The sequence below is a fragment of the Scyliorhinus canicula genome, chromosome 22 (assembly GCF_902713615.1).
Source record: "Scyliorhinus canicula chromosome 22, sScyCan1.1, whole genome shotgun sequence".
Classification (NCBI taxonomy): Eukaryota; Metazoa; Chordata; class Chondrichthyes; order Carcharhiniformes; family Scyliorhinidae; genus Scyliorhinus; species Scyliorhinus canicula.
In genome coordinates, this window is record NC_052167.1 from 2,209,466 (window position 1) to 2,225,759 (window position 16,294).

The 16,294-nt window shown below is 49.3% G+C and overlaps 1 protein-coding gene across 4 annotated transcripts in view; it reads left to right on the plus strand.

The window, feature by feature from the left end:
* LOC119956027 (ras-GEF domain-containing family member 1A-like) overlaps positions 1 to 16,294 on the plus strand; it is a 221,331-nt gene that overhangs the window by 150,705 nt on the left and 54,332 nt on the right. The gene's annotated exons all lie outside the window — the stretch shown is intronic.

A 16,294-nucleotide genomic window follows, 5' to 3' on the forward strand; every position in this document is an offset into this window, starting at 1 on the left:
TATGGGAAGAGTCTGGATATCAGCAGACCACATGTGCACCAGAAGGAAGTACGTGAGACCAGGGCACGTTATAATGTATTACAGAGTGTGCCTTAAGTAAATGACAAACGATGTGTCTACAGGTGCTCCTCCCTACAAACCTGATCAGTCTGGTATCAAAGCTAAATAACAACTTGCACTTAACTAAAAGGGAAAATACCGTGGGTGCTGGAAATCTGAAATAGCACCAGAAAGTTATGGAAAAGCTCGGCAGGTCAGTCAGCCTCTGTGAACGAGTAACAGAACTAATGTTCTGAGTCCGTATAACTCTTCCGAGCTCGAAACGTTGGCCATAATTTACCAGCTGCATCCGGATGGGATGCGGCTGGTATATCCCACGACAGGCCTCTTCCCGCATTCCCGAAGGTCGTTATGCCTATCAAGATCCCGTGAGACACTGTGGGCAGAGCTCACTTCACTCTGCCACGGCAAGATCGAACCAGCTCGCGGGATCTACCGACCTCGCTCAGGAGACCCCAGCTGGGTGCCATTTAGCCATGGTCCCCACACAAACGGGCACCTGGGGAGGGTTTCTCCCAGGCAATCGGAGGTATCTGGGCAGGCTGGCACCCTGGCACTGCTGATGCCACCTGGCCACTTTGGCACTGTCAGTTCAGCACGCTGGCAGCGCCAACTGGACACCCTGGCAGTGCTATCTGGGTGCCAACCTGGCACAGCCAGATTGCCCAGGGGACATTACCAGGCCAGCAGTGCCACAGTCCTCAGGTGGCATTTTGCTCACGCTAGAGTTCGGGCCCACGGTGGGGAGGGGCTCGTGGAACCCTTCCTACAGATGAGTTGAGGGGTTCCAGGGGTCGAGTTGGGGGGGGGGTCAGAGCACAGATCCTCAGTGCAGAAAATGCGACTGAGAGGGCGGCACGGTGGCGCAGTGGTTAGCACTGGGACTGCGGCACTGAGGACCCAGAGTTCGAATCCCGGCCCTGGGTCACTGTCCGTGTGGAGTTTGTACATTCTCCCGTGTCCGCGTGGGTCTCACCCCCACAACCCAAAGATGTGCAGGATAGGTTGATTGGCCACGTTAATTGCCCCTTAATTGGAAAAAAATAATAATTGGGTACTCTAAAGTTTAAAAAAAAGAAAATGCGACTGAGTACGGCCTTTGTGGAGCGTTCCCCATTGAGACCCATAAAAACAACAGAGTGCCTTTAGGTAGCGGGGTCGTTCCTGATGCTATGAGGGCCGGGAATGACCTCTCTAATCCCGTCTGGAGCGGACTTTATTTTTCATTAGATGCCACCTGTTACCTCCGTTTCTATCTCCACAGATGCTGTCACAGCTCCTGAGTCTTTGCAGCATTTTCTGCTTTGATTAGAAACTTGCACTTGTTTGGCCTACTCTGTATCACAGTGAGACCCACAGAGCTTCACCAAAGGCTTGGGGCACTCCATTAGGAAATAGCAGGAGCATTAAGGGAAGTGACGAAGCTCAATTTCTTTTCAAATCCCTCCGTGACGCCGCTCTTGCCTCACTCTGTCACCTCCTCCAGCCCCACTACCCTCCGAACAACAGGTGTCCCTTCATTTCCAGCTTCCTGAGATCCATGATAATTTAAAGTATTTTTATTGAAGTTTTCCATTTTAACAAAGAAGGCAACAGAAACACGGGAAAGGTACAGCTCCACGCAACGTATGCGGATGCAGAGGGGAACAGAACAGCAATATTATTGACTCAGTACAATCAGGCTCAATCTGGTGACTCCGTACGAGCCAACAGACAATGAGTGAAAGATTAGGCCATGAAAACACGGTACAATGGTCCACACCTTCCCTCGCAGCGATTACTCACAATGGCCACGAGAATTCACGATACATTTATAATGATCTTTATTGTCACAAGTAGGCATACATTGCAATGAAGTTACAGTGAAAATCCTCCAATCGCTACACTCCGGCGCCTGTTCGGGTGCACGGAGGGGGAATTCAGAATCTCCAAATTACCTAACAAGCCCGTCTTTCTGGACTTGTGGGAGGATACCGGAGCACCCGGAGGAAACCCATGCAGACACGGGGAGAACGTGCAGACTCCGCACAGACATGACCCAAGCCGGGAATCGAACCTGGAACCCTGGAGCTGTGAAGCCACAGTGCTAACCACTGTGCTGCCCTTTGTTGTGCACCGACTGTTTGGCCATCTACCCTGATGTTTCTTTATGTGACTAATTTGTTTTTTGGTTTGATACCACCTTCTGTGGCTGAATGTTTGTTTTGACAAGATTACTGTGAAGCGTCTTGGGATGATTTGCTGCCTTAGAGGTGTTGTATTTAAAGGCAGGTTATAGTTCATCAGAGGGATGGCTTTGGATTGAAGTATTTTAAAGAGGGCACATGCTGATGAGAATTGCTACCCCTGTTGGTTGAGCAAAGTGGATCAGTGTCAGAAGACTGGATGGAGAGGGTTAGGACAGAGGGCTGGGTGACCCTCAGAGGTCAGGGGGGACTTGTAAATAAAGACAGGCATTTTACAATTTGATCTGCACAGGAGGGCAGTAACCATGGCTCTGTGATGATGGCTATTGAAGTCCATGCATTTCATCCTGGACACTACAAACCCATCATACTTGGTGCAGTAAAAGCCCAACATATGATGAATGTAAAGCAGGGAATGTCTGACGTTTGGTTACAGTAAATTGTTTGGAGAAACTGCAGTGTGGAAGGGTCGGGCTGGATTAGTGTATTGCCCTATTCACCATGAGCCTGAGTTTAATTTGTCTTCCTCTTGACTGTCTTTAGGGCAGGAATATGTTTTGCTCCCCAGCACAAAGCTACTCTCAATTCAACACTAGTTCTTCCCTGAAAAACATCACAGTGATAGATGGATTTTATGCAAATATCACACTATCCTAATAGGGGATCAACCATAGAAATTCCTACAGCGCAGAAGGAGGCCATTCGGCCCATCGAGTCTGAACCCACCCTTTGAAAGAACCTAGGCTCACTCCCACGCCCTATCTTCAGAACCCCACCTACCCTGCCTATCTTTGGACACTAAGGGGAAATTTATCATGGTCAATTCACCTAACCTGCAAGGCAGCGCAGTGGCTAGCGCTGTTGCTTCACAGCTCCAGGGTCCCAGGTTCGATTCCCGGCTTGGGTCACTGTCTGTGCGGAGTCTGCACGTTCTCCCCGTGTGTGCGTGCGTTTCCTCCGGGTGCTCCAGTTTCCTCCCACAGTCCAAAGATGTGCAGGTTAGGTGGATTGACCATGCTAAATAGCCCTTAGTGTCCAAAAAGGTTAGGTGGGGTTACTGGGTTAGGGTGGAGGTGTGGGCTTATGTAGGGTGCTCTTTTAAAGGGCTGGTGCAGACTTGATGGGCCAAATTGCCTCCTTCTGCACTGAAAATTCTGTGACTCATCTATGATTCATCTTTGGACTGTGGGAGGAAACCGGAGCACTCGGAGGAAACCCCACGCAGACACGGGGCGAACATGCAGACTCCACACAGACAGTCACCCGAGGTTGGAACTCAACCCTGGTCCCTGCCACTGTGAGGCTAATCATTATGCCACCGTGCTGCCCTTGGATGGTTTTGATGCATTGGCTAATTTTGAGAACATGTGGTAATTGAGTGGCAACAGCAGTGTTATAGAGATATATAGAGAAATACAGCACAGAACAGGCCCTTCGGCCCACGATGTTGTGCCGAACTTTTGTCCTAGGTTAATCATAGAATTTTGGACACTAAGGGCAATTTATCATGGCCAATCCACCCAACCTGCACATCTTTGGACTGTGGGAGGAAACCGGAGTACCCGGAGGAAACCCACGCACACACGGGGAGGATGAGGCCGAGCACCCATAACCTTTCCTCGTAAGACCTACTCTCCATTCCAGGCAACATCCTGATAAATCTCCTTTGCACCTTTCCCAAAGCTTCCACATCATTCCTAAAATGAGGTGACCAGAACTGCACACAGTACTCCAAATGTGGCCTTACCAAGGTTTTGTACAGCTGCATCATCACCTCACGGTTCTTAAATTCAATCCCTCTGCTAATGAACGCTAGCACACCATAGGCCTTCTTCACAGCTCTATCCACTTGAGTGGCAACTTTCAAATCTATGAACATAGACCCCAAGATCTCTCTGCTCCTCTACATTGCCAAGAACCCTACCGTTAACCCTGTATTCCGCATTCATATTTGTCCTTCCAAAATGGACAACCTCACACTTGTCAGGGTTAAACTCCATCTGCCACTTCTCAGCCCAGCTCTGCATCCTATCTATGTCTCTTTGAAGCTGACAACAGCCCTCACTATCCACAACTCCACCAATCTTCATATCATCTGCAAATTTACTGACCCACCCTTCAACTCCCTCATCCAAGTCGTTAATGAAAATCACAAACAGCAGAGGACCCAGAACTGATCCCTGTGGTACTCCGCTGGTAACTGGGCTCCAGGCTGAATATTTGCCATCCACCACCACTCTCTGTCTTCTATCGGTTAGCCAGTTCGTTATCCAACTGGCCAAATTTCCCACTATCCCATGTCTCCTTACTTTCTGCATAAGCCTACCATGGGGAACATTATCAAATGCCTTACTAAAATCCATGTACACTGGTAAAGATTATTGCCCACGGCTCTGCAATTTCATTTCTTGCTTCCCATAGAATCCTTGGATATATCCCGTCAGGCCCGGGGGACTTGTCTATCCTCAAGTTTTTCAAAATGCCCAACACATCTTCCTTCCTAACAAGTATCTCCTCGAGCTTACCAGTCTGTTTCACACTGTCCTCTCCAACAATAAGGCCCCTCTCGTTTGTAAATACTGAAGAAAAATACTTGTTCAAGACCTCTCCTATCTCTTCAGACTCAATAAGCAGCAGGGTAGCATGGTGGTTAGCATAAATGCTTCACAGCTCCAGGGTCCCAGGTTCGATTCCCGGCTGGGTCACTGTCTGTGTGGAGTCTGCACGTCCTCCCCCTGTGTGCGTGGGTTTCCTCCGGGTCCTCCGGTTTCCTCCCACAGTCCAAAGATGTGCGGGTTAGGTGGATTGGCCATGCTAAATTGCCCGTAGTGTCCTAATAAATGTAAAGGTTAAGGGGGGGGTTGTTGGGTTACGTGGGTGGATACGTGGGTTTGAGTAGGGTGATCATGGCTCGGCACAACATTGAGGGCCGAAGGGCCTGTTCTGTGCTGTACTGTTCTATGTTCTATGTTCTAATACACAATCTCCCTCTACTGTCCTTGATCTACCCTCGCTCGAGTCATTCTCATATTTCTCACATATGTGTAAAAGGCCTTGGGGGTTTCCTTGATCCTACCCGCCAAAGATTTTTCATGCCCTCTCTTAGCTCTCCTAATCCCTTTCTTCAGTTCCCTCCTGGCTGTCTTGTATCCCTCCAGCACCCTGTCTGAACCTTGTTTCCTCAGCCTTACATAAGTCTCCTTCTTCCTCTTAACAAGACATTCAACCTCTCTTGTCAACCATAGTTCCCTCACTCGACCATCTCTTCCCTGCCTGACAGGGACATACATATCAAAAACACGCAGTTCCACTTTTCACTTGTGTCCTTCCCTGACAGCCTATGTTCCAACTTATGCACTTCAATTCTTGTCTGACAGCATTGTATTTACACTTCTCCCAATTGTAAACCAGTGTTGCAATTAACGTCAGCAAAAACTAGTCATCTGTCCAGTCCCCCACTTCGGTCATATTTGCCTTGTCAAGTGATGGCCGAATTGGGCTCGATTACAAAACCTCTCATAATCAATCTGTCTGGCAGTATTTGCTCCCGAGGCCTCAGGGGCTCTGTCAGATAATGAGGAGTATCCAGCGGAAATGGACCAATGCTTCAGCACCTTCGGGAGAGAATGGTTGAGAAAAGAAGACACTGACAATTGATACAGTTATTGGCCAGGGTTTAGAAAACCCTAAAGTGTATTATGGAGTTCACCTGACCCACAACTTTTAATAGATTGTGGTTATGGGGAGCACACGGCCCACTCTACAGATGTGGTACAGCAGAAATAGAAAAGTATTTTTTAAAGCAAAACAATGTTTATTCTATGAACTCAAGTTAACCTTTTTGATACATACAGTGAACATCTTAGCAACCATCAATTCAAATACAACCCCCAAAGAATACAGCACTAAGTAATATTTAATAATTTCCCAAACAACATCCAGAACACAGAAGAAATATCTTTTAACAGAAGCACATTAGGTTTACATTCACTACTGAGAACATTTATAATTCTGAATTCACCAAATGATCAAGAGATAGTCTCTTCATGACAGAGAGAACAGCAGTACACCTGCTCTGTCTGGCTTCAGCTCCAACACTGAAAACAAGACCAAAAACACACCCTGCAGCAAACAGCCTAAAAAGAAAGTAAAAATGCTGACAGACAGCCCAGCTCCACCCACTCTCTGGCATCACTGCAGTAATAAATACCCATTTCTTAAAGGTACTCTCACTACAGATATTTATATACATACCCATTTATAAACACCCATTTCTTAAAGGTACTCTCACATGACAATACGGAGGGGAATATGGAGGCCGTTCATGTGGGGAATCATCAGGATTTGAAGTTCTTTACACAAATAGCAATCAGCACTTGAAATGGTTGGATGAATGGAGGCATAAACATTGGGATCATTTAAGGAATTCCGATAAACTGAGGTGAAAGCTAGATGGTTCTCGTGCCTGGATCAGCAGGTGTGTGCTTGAACCCCATGGCAGAACTTGAATACTGGGGGGGGGAGCAGTGGGGGGGTGATTTTCAGGGCCCATTCGCCATAGGTGAAAATTCCATTATGGCTGGTAACTCTTGCAAGAGTGCTCTGAATGAGATCTTCCCTGCTCCCCGCCAATGGGGTGGTCAGGTTCACATTCAGCAAGGGCGCGACCCGGATTACCAACCATTTTAATTCATTTAAATAATGCCGCATCTTCCGAGGATGCCATATGTTCCCATCTATCAGCAGGAATCACTATTGCTTTCCAGTAGCCGAGATGGCCAAACAGGGGGACGTGGAGGCCGGTGTAGCCCCTGGGTGATCAGGGACGTGGCAGAGCACTGGCACCCTGCTACTGCCAATGTGGCAGTGCCAGGATCGCAGTGGCACTGGGTAAGTTCTCCAGGGAATGCCATTGGCGGAATTCCCACTGAGTGCCGATGCCGGCGATGGTGGTGGGGATGGGTGGCACAGAAGCTACGATGTCGATGATGTTGTGGGGGGGGGGGGGTCTTTACTTTTGCAGTAGAGCCAGCTTAATGAGGCCCCACCCCGCCATAGTGATGGTACAAGTCACGCCCCCCTCTGATTTTTCACCAAGTGTCAGACGATCTGAAGAGAAAACCCTTCTGCTTCTCTGGGAGGAAACCCATTGGTTTTCAGTCACCTTGTAAAAATAAATTTAGCGGACCCATTTCTCTTCTAACCAATTAAGGGGCAATTTAACGTGGCCATTCCACCTAACACTGTCAGAGATGGTTCACTTTGATGGAATATTTGAGACTGGTGCTACATGCTTGTGCTTGTTCTGTTTCTTCAATGTTGATGTAAATAAATCCCAAAGCTCTATTCACAGGGAAGGATGTTCTCCCAGTCTCTTAGCCAACATTCCTCACTCAATATCCACCAGCAACATGTTACTGGCCGCTTGTCTTATTTTAGTTTGTTTAGACCTTGGGCTGTCCAGAACTTGCGGCTGGCGGGATCTTCTGATCTTTCTGGCAGCGCATCCCATCCAGCGGCCTATGTCAGGCTGCCTCCCGCCACCAAGAAACACATCGCGGGGAGGGTAAAGAATCTCACCCCTTATCTTGTCTTTGCTGCAGCTTATGTCTACATAAAAACAGTCAATGTAACTGGTTGTCAAGGTAACGCATTTTTGAGATGTTTTGAGGGAAGTGGTAAAGAACAGGTTTCCTTGAAGTAAAGGCAAGCCTTTCATCACTTCAAGGTTGAAATCTGCCCACTATAACGGGGTGAATTGCCATCTGTTAGCCAGCTGGGAGCTTTCGACACAAAATTACTTTGGTCAGTCTGACACCAGTTGCTGATGAACAAGTGCCCATGATGGGTTGGCACGAGATTGGATATCTCAGAATGGCCCAGAAGACTGTCTCATGAATTAAGTTGTTGGCACAGTCTGAAGGAGGCATTACCGCCCATTTAATGAGGTTGTACTCGAGCTTGCTGACACCCATTCCTCGTATTGCTTTGCACAAAATTCAACAGAACAAGTTAAGGAAGAAAAGCAATTATTGGCTGGTGTGTTGGCGTTTGCAGTTTGTCAATCTGCTGTGTGTGGGGGCGTGGTGCAGATCTGCGAGGGATTAACTGTTCACTATGCCTGTGGCAGACTCTGGGGATGAGGGCAGCAGCTTGAGACGTAGAATTTGAAGGTAGGCCTACTCCCGAGGGGAGAACGACTGTGCTGGGGCCATGGCTTCATTTGGAGTGCGTCTCAATTTAACGTTTTCCTTAAGCTCAGCCCAACTGGTAATGATTGCAAAGCCAACTGAGAACCCACAGCAGATGGATATTGCAGTTAGTGAGGTGTGTGGGAGCAATCCTCGCTGTTCCCAACAGAAGTCCTGACAAGCCGACGCAGTGAGAGAGAGATTGATATGTTTCCTCACTTTAATTTGGTTTTGACACCATCTGGCCTTTGCTGACAATCTTTATGTAATTCTGATCAGCATATCGAAGCTGTCATTAATGAAGGTTATTAAATGTCCCTCAATAGCAGCCACCATTGCTCCAGATACTTGCAGGTAGGCAGTTGGATGCCATGTCGAGGTTGGTCAACTTGACGGAACCTGGATGCATTGAAACAGGAGTTGGGACAGAATCTATAAATACATTAAGTGCAAAACTGGAGCCTTTTCTTCCTGGCATCTTTCAAACTTCTCAAAGTGTTTCATAAGCATTGGGTTAGTCTGAAGTAAATGGAGTGCTCCGACACTGCCCGTTGTTTTTTTGGTGGTGGTGTTGCTGAGGAAGAAATGTTAGTCAAAACCACCTGTTTTTGGGCAGCACGGTGGCGCAGTGGTTAGCTCTGCTGCCTCACGGCACTGAGGTCCCAGGTTCGATCCCGGCTCTGGGTCACTGTCCGTGTGGAGTTTGCACATTCTCCCCATGTTTCGACCCCACAACCCAAAGATGTGCAGGGTAGGTGGATTGGCCACGCTAAATTGCCCCTTAATTGGAAAAAATGAAACACCTGTTTTTTCTTCAATTAATGCCACTGGACACTCACCTGAGCCACTAGGATAGGCCGAAACCCAGCTTTGCATCTTCTCTCAACAGGTCAGCACCTCCCACCGTGGAGCATGGCATCAGTAAAATCTCAGGCAAGTCGTCAAGTGGAGCCTGACCCATAAATTGACTCCAAATATTACCGACTGGATCATGAGATGTGGGTACCGCTGGGCACTGGCTGGGCACAGCATTTGTTGCCCATCCCCAATTGTCATTGAGAAGGTGGTGGTGAGCCGCCTTCTTGAACCGCTGCAGTCCATGTGGTGCAGGTACACCCACTGTGCTGTTGGGGGGAGAGGGAAATGGCAGTGAAGGAAGGGCGACATAGTTCCAACACAGGATGGCGTGAGACTTGGAGGGGAACGTGCAGGGGGTGGTGTTCCCATGTATCTGCTGCCCTTGTCCTTCTAGGTGGCAGAGGTCAGGGGTTTGGAAGATGTTGTCAAGATTTTGTTGTAATTTTCGTATATGTAAATATATATGCGTGGGTATAATATATATATATATACACTGGCTATATTATTTCAGGGTGCTAAACTATATTGGGGCAGCACGGTAGCATGGTGGTTAGCATAAATGCTTCACAGCTCCAGGGTCCCAGGTTCGATTCCCGACTGGGTCACTGTCTGTGTGGAGTCTGCACGTCCTCCACATGTGTGCGTGGGTTTCCTCCGGGTGCTCTGGTTTCCTCCCACAGTCCAAAGATATGCGGGGTAGGTGGATTAGCCATGCTAAATTGTCCGTAGTGTCCTAAAAAAGTAAGGTTAAGGGGGGGGGGGTTGTTGGGTTACGGGTATAGGGTGGATACGTGGGTTTGAGTAGGGTGATCATTGCTCGGCACAACATCGAGGGCCGAAGGGCCTGTTCTGTGCTGTACTGTTCTATGTTCTATATTGACGTGGAGGTGCCGGTGTTGGACTGGGATGGGCACAGTAAGAAGTCTTACAACACCAGGTTAAAGTGCAACAGGTTTGTTTTGAATCACTAGCTTTCGGAGCGCAGCTCCTTCATCACTCCCCTGAGGAAGGAGCTGCACTCCGAAAGCTAGTGATTCCAAACAAGCCTGTTGGACTTTAACCTGGTGTTGCGAGACTTCAAACTGTATATTGTCACTCAGTGAATTTCCGATTGCTGGATTGTCACGGACGCCAGCCAAGCCTATCGTGTTTGCTATGGACATTCTGCAAAGGAGAACTCTTTAGCAGGAAAGATAGAGGAAGTAATGTTAGCATTCTGGGAGGTGGAGGAAATTTGCATCAGAGGAGCATTGAGGGTTCTGGATTCAGTGCTGAGGGGGCTGAAAGCTGTGCTGCGTGTGGTGGAGTAGGGGGAGGGGGGGGGGCAGACTGGTGTTGGAAGAGCTGGAGGTGCGAGATGGGACGGGAAAAGATTACGGAGGCGGGGGGGGGGGGGGGGGGGGGGGAGGGCCTGACCGACACAATGGACGGATTTGGAGTAAAGGCCGAAGATTTAAACACCATGTGAAGCATCGATATTTGTCATGGCAACCACCTGCCATCAGAAAAATAATCTGAGGGTTGAAAACATACTGAGGAAACAGTGCTCGACTCAGAATGTGCGTCACATTGTTCGAACATAAGACATGACAGGAACCATTTCAAAGCAGCAGTTTCGGACGGCTGTTATGGGCAATTCAGGACACACTTTCATCATTTAAGACAGAATTGTGGGGAGATTCCTGCCTTGTTTAAATTTAAGGATTTGGGGAGAGGTCGGGTAGAAATCAGGGCAGTGGCAACACCAACTCAAAATTTGGCTGCATTCCATTGGCGCAGTGTTACGGGTCCCATTCCTAATCGTCCCGCACGTCAAGCTCCTGACCACGTGACTGAGACATTTTCGACGTTAGGGAAGGGGTTGGTGTTTGTGGGGGAGCTGGGAAGGTTAAAGCATTTTCCCCGGATGGATGAAGTCTTACCCTCCCCCCTCTCCCCACCCCAGATATAAAAAAAGGGCTTGGACAAGGTCCAAATGATTTCTTCTGTCACTCTTCCAGCACCCAGCGGCAGTAGGGTTGGCAGTAGTTGATAATCTGGAGTATGGTCCGAGTCGCTATCCCATGCAAAGGATTAGAGAACGTGTCAGAGGGTACCTTCTCTCAGTCGTCCAGCCAGGCAACCAGAAGGAACTTGAGATACTTGAAGGGAAATAGTTTCCAGGACTACAAGAGGAGAGAGGAGGGATCAACTAGCTTTTTCTCGCAAAGAGTTAGCACAAATACAGTGGGATGAATGGCCTTGTTTTTATCACTGTATCATTCAATGAACTGGCCCTGAAGTTCCTAGTACAAGCGGTTTGAGCACGTTTTTTGGAACACAACTAATGGATGGGTTTCTCCATTTATTCATAGAATCATCATAGAATTTATAGTGCAGAAGGAGGCCATTCGGCCCATCGAGTCCACGCCAGCGCCTGAAAGATCGCCCTACCTAAGTTCACACCTCCACCTTATCCCCGTACCCCAGCAACCCCAACTAACTTTTGGACACTAAGGGCAATTTAGTGTGACCAATCCACCTAACCCGCACGTCTTTGGACTGTGGGGGGAAACCGGAGCACCCGGAGGAAACCCACGCAGACACAGGGGGAACGTGCAGATTCTGCACAGTCACCCAAGCCAGGAATCGACCATGGGTCCCCGGCACTGTGAAGCAACAGCGCTAACCACTGTGCTACTGTGCCGCCCTTGTTTTTAAGGAGAGGGCAAATCCTTGTCAAACACCCCCTTCTGCCACTCCCTAAATCCCTGTCAAACACCCCCTCCCACCACCCCCCAAACCCCTGTTAATCACCCCTCCACCACCCCCCAAACCCCTGTTAATCACCCCTCCTGTCACTCTGCCGTTCTCTCTGTCAGAGATTGTACCTCAGACAGTGTGGGGGTGAGTCAGTACAATGGGGAATAAAAGGCTGCATTTTAATCTGCAGGCATCAAGCATACAGATGGTATTTTTAGCTCCTTTTCTTGTGGACCAGATCCATCTCTTCCAAGCCAGTTTATCCGGTTTTACCTCAGATAAGTGCTGGTGACATTTTGAATACTCACGTCTTTGTGTTGACCGTTTTCTATAGAATATCTGGAGCCGCATGGGCAACAGCGTCAGAACAACTCCGCCCCACTTGGTAACACACACGGAAGCTGGCAGATTGCCAAATACTCAATAATAGCATCATAACCTTTGGACTGTTTACCACATTCTTTTGCATGACTCCAGAAAAGCTGTAAGGGGGCCAAGTAGATCAAGAGGCCAAATTAATATATAGTACGGTCCCACTGATGGCTCACAGCTCTTAGTACAAAACACGTTAAGGTGACACGGTGGCACAGTGGTTAGCACTGCTGCCTCGCAGCACCAGGGGCCCTAGTTCAATTCCGGCCTCACGTCACTGTCTGTGCGGAGTCTGCACGTTCTCCCCGTGTGTGCGTGGGTTTCTGCCGGGTGCTCCGGTTTCCTCCCACAGTCCAAAGGTGTGCAGGTTAGGTGGGGTTACGGGGATAGGACGGGGGTACAGTGGGCCTAGGGAGGGTGCTCTTTCAGAGAGAGGATTGTTGCAGACTCGATGAACCGAATGATCTCCTTCTGCACTGGAGGGATTATATATCGATTATGGAAGCGTTTTAAATGTCACCCTCTGAATCAAGAAGATTGGGGTTCCTCACCGAGACTCCAGGCTGACCTTAGAGTGCAGCTACTGAGGGAGGTCTGTCCTGTTTGAGGGTCAGTACCGAGGGAGTGCTGCACTGTTTGAGGGTCAGTGCTGAGAGAGAGCTGCCCTGTTTAAGGGTCAGTACCGAGGGAGTGCTGCACTGTCAGAGGGTCAGTACTGAGGGAGTTCCGCGCTGTCTGAGGGACAGTACTGAGGGAGCGCCGCACTGTCAGAGGGTCAGTACTGAGGGAGTGCTGCACTGTCAGAGGGTCAGTACTGAGGGAGTGCTGCACTGTCAGAGGGTCAGTACGGAGGGAGTGCTGCACTGTCAGAGGGTCAGTACAGAGGGAGTGCTGCACTGTCAGAGGATGTACGGAGGGAGTGCTGCACTGTCAGAGGGTCAGTACTGAGGGAGTGCCGCACTGTCAGAGGGTCAGTACTGAGGGAGTGCTGCACTGTCAGAGGGTCAGTACTGAGGGAGTGCTGCATTGTCAGAGGGTCAGTGCTGAGGGAGTGCCGCACTGTCAGAGGGTCAGTACTGAGGGTGCTGCACTGTCAGAGGGTCAGTACTGAGGGAGTGCTGCACTGTCAGAGGGTCAGTACTGAGGGAGTGCTGCACTGTCAGAGGGTCAGTACTGAGGGAGTGCCGCACTGTCAGAGGGTCAGTACTGAGGGAGTGCCGCACTGTCAGTGTCAGTACTGAGGGAGTGCTGCACTGTCAGAGGGTCAGTACTGAGGGAGAGCTGCACTGTCAGAGGGTCAGTACTGAGGGAGCCGCACTGTCAGAGGGTCAGTGCTGAGGGAGCGCCGCACTGTCAGAGGGTCAGTACTGAGGGAGTGCCGCACTGTCAGAGGGTCAGTACTGAGGGAGTGCCGCACTGTCAGAGGGTCAGTACTGAGGGAGTGTCGCACTGTCAGTGTCAGTACTGAGGGAGTGCTGCACTGTCAGAGGGTCAGTACTGAGGGAGTTCCGCACTGTCAGAGGGTCAGCACTGAGGGAGTGCCGCACTGTCAGTGTCAGTACTGAGGGAGTGCCGCACTGTCAGTGTCAGTACTGAGGGAGTGCCGCACTGTCAGAGAGTCAGTACAGAGGGAGTGCCGCACTGTCAGAGGGTCAGTACTGAGGGAGTGCTGCACTGTCAGAGGGTCAGTACTGAGGGAGTGCTGCACTGTCAGAGGGTCAGTACTGAGGGAGTGCTGCACTGTCAGAGGGTCAGTACTGAGGGAGTGCCGCACTGTCAGAGGGTCAGTACTGAGGGAGTGCTGCATTGTCAGAGGGTCAGTACTGAGGGAGTGCTGCACTGTCAGAGGGTCAGTACTGAGGGAGTGCCGCACTGTCAGAGGGTCAGTACTGAGGGAGTGCCGCACTGTCAGTGTCAGTACTGAGGGAGTGCCGCACTGTCTGAGGAGTTGGCTTTTGGGTGAGGTATTAAACCAAGCCCCCTCGGGTGAATGTAAGACATCCCATGTCCCCATTCGAAGACGTGCAGGAGGGTGGCCGACACCAACTCACTCAAATCAAACTATCTGCTAATTTATCTCATTGCCGTTTGCAGGGCGTTGCTGTTCTTTTTCAATTCCATCCTCTTTCTCCTTTTGGATGTTCCCAAACCATCCGTGGAGTCAGATTTAAAGTGATTTGCAAAACTAAACAGATGTGATGTGAGAAAAAAATCCACTTCACACAGCGAGCGGTTTGGGGTCTGGAAAGCGTTGTCTGGAGGTGTGTTGGAGGCAGGTTCAGTTGAGGTGTTCAAGAGGGCGCGAGATGTTTACTTGGATAGAAACAATGTGCAGGGGTATGGGGAAAGGCCAGGGGAAGGTCGCTAAGTCATGACACAATGTGCCAAATGTCATCCTCCTGTGCTGGAACAGTTCTGTGAATCTGAATTGTAGTGAGCAGGGAAAGAACTAACCTCTGCCATTGCAACTGTGGGGTTGGGTACCAGGAGATGTGTTGGGAAGGGTGAGGATAGGGGTGGTCCCTCTGATATCCTGCTCAAAGTTTGGGTCACACCCAAGCTGTGCTCTCAGCTTGACTGGCCGACACTCGATCCGAAGGGAAATCTGTGGCCTACTGATCTGTTTTCACCATTTTTGGCAATTTGTTGACAGCTCCTTGTTTATTATTAATGGATTGGTGTCATCTCTCCGAAACAGCATTTTGCTAATGGATCACTGCTTAAATCATACCGGAATGCTGGCGTAGGGTCTGGACCTTCTGCACGGCATTAATGAAGTGAGTCAGAACACCGCCTGGAGTAGGTGACATTGACATCCTGTGGGTCTGATTGATGTCTGCCAGATGTTAGTGGAGTAAATTACTGAATTAGCCACGCAACATGCATCCTGATGTTTGAAATATGCTCATTCTGAGCAGGCTGGTGATATGTCAGTCAGCGTTTGGCAGGGGAGGGTGGAGTTGGGGGCAGACATGCATGCTTGGCAAGTAGTTCCATTATGGGGAGTTTGTTGGAGGTGGGGTAAGGGGGGAGTGGGGGGGGGGGGAGGGGGGGACAGTGGTCAACAAAGGCTTTAGCCGCTTGAACAGGGAAGCAGGGGAGAATTCAGTTGGTCGCAGTCCTCTGCAAACAGCAGAGTTGGAAGCGACGAGCTTGTGTTGCACCTCCACGTCTTCAACCTTCTGGTGGCTGTGTGAAGGAACATTGAGCTCTGGTTATTGTAGCTGAGGGTGTGTGCACGTGTAAGTGTGCTGGTGCGCGTGTGTGATTACACATCACAACCCCTCCTGAATAACTTGCCTGTGCTGCTCACACATTTCTTTGCATGAACTTTGCAAACAGTTTGAAGTTTTGGAAATATGTGCTAGAGGAATTTGTTTACAGCACAATGGACAGTGAAATAATGTGAAACTGACGTGTAATACACCAGGAAAAGAATTGTGTTTATCCAGCAAACCATCGTGTTATTTATGTCCCATCTTTCAATCTCAAATACCCTAAAGCACTTTGAAGGGCACTGACACTTGTTGTGTACATACACATTGTACCATTTCACACGCACCTGTAACCAACAGGCAGCCATTAAATTACTGGCCAATGCTTCCTTATTGAGAAAGGAAGGTTGAGCATTTTCAAAGAAATACCTGCGGATCTTTTAACATCTCCAGAAGCCACAATCTTTCCCAACAGGACAGGTATCCATTGCTGACGATCAGTTTCATTGCTCGCTTTTCTATTTGCCCCCAAGCTCAGGAATACTTCTCCCCTCCCTGAACGCCAATGTCCAGATCTGTAACAACAGGCAAGGAGTGAAAGCTCTGTAAAAAAAACACCTCCTCCCGGCACTTGTGCTTTGATCCGTCAGCTATTCCTCTGAGCCTGCTT